This window comes from Trichechus manatus, unplaced genomic scaffold (genome assembly GCF_000243295.1).
Source record: "Trichechus manatus latirostris isolate Lorelei unplaced genomic scaffold, TriManLat1.0 scaffold00160, whole genome shotgun sequence".
In the NCBI taxonomy this organism is placed as follows: domain Eukaryota; kingdom Metazoa; phylum Chordata; class Mammalia; order Sirenia; family Trichechidae; genus Trichechus; species Trichechus manatus.
The window spans coordinates 1,979,226-1,980,304 of record NW_004444096.1 but is presented as its reverse complement, the minus strand read 5'-3'; positions in this window follow the sequence as shown (position 1 = coordinate 1,980,304).

Genomic DNA, 1,079 nt, shown 5'->3' with positions numbered 1-1,079 from the left:
AAAAAGAAAATTACAGACCAATATCTCTCATGAATATAGATGCAAAAATTCTCAACAAAATTCTAGCCAATAGAATTCAGCATCATATCAAAAAAAAATACACCACAACCAAGTAGGATTCATACCACGTATGCAAGGATGGTTCAGCATTAGAAAATCAATCAACATAATCCACCACATAAATAAAAGGAAAGAAAAGAATCACATAATCATCTCAATTGACACAGAAAAGGCATTCAACAAAGTCCAACATCCATTCCAGATAAAATAGGTACAGAAGGGAAATTTCTCAATATAATAAAGGGCATCTATGCAAAACCAATGACCAACATCATTCTTAATGGAGAGAGGCTGAAAACGTTCCCCTTGAGAACAGGAACAAGATAAGGATGCCCTTTATCTCCACTCCTATTCAACAATGTGCTGGAAGTTCTAGCTAGATCAATACTGCAAGAAAAAGAAATAAAGGGCATCCAAATTGGTAATGAAGAAGTTAAACTGTTCCTATTTGCAGATGATATGATACTATACATAGAAAACCCTAAACTTTCCACAAGAAAACTACTGGAACTAATAGAAAGAATCAGCAGAGTAGCAGGATACAAGACAAACATACAAAAATCAGTTGGATTCCTATACACCAATATAGAGAACTATGAAAAGGAAATCAGGAAAACCATACCATTTATAATAGCCCCTAAAAATATAAAATACTTAGGAATAAATCTATCCAGAGATGTAAAAGACCTATACACAGAAAACTACAAAACACTACTGCAAGAAACCCAAAGGGATCTACATAAATGGAAAAACATCCCATGTTCGGGGATAGGTAGACTCAACGTAGTGAAAATGACAATTCTACCCAAAGCAATTTACAAATACAATGCAATCCCCATCCAAATATCAACAACATTCTTTAAAGAGATGAAAAACTAATCATTAATTTTATATGGAAAGGAAAGAAGCCCCGCATAAGTAAAGCTCTAATGAAGAAGAAGAATAAAGTAGGAGGACTAGCAGTATCTGACCTCAGAACCTACTAGACAGCTACAGTAGTCAAAACAGCCTGGTACTGG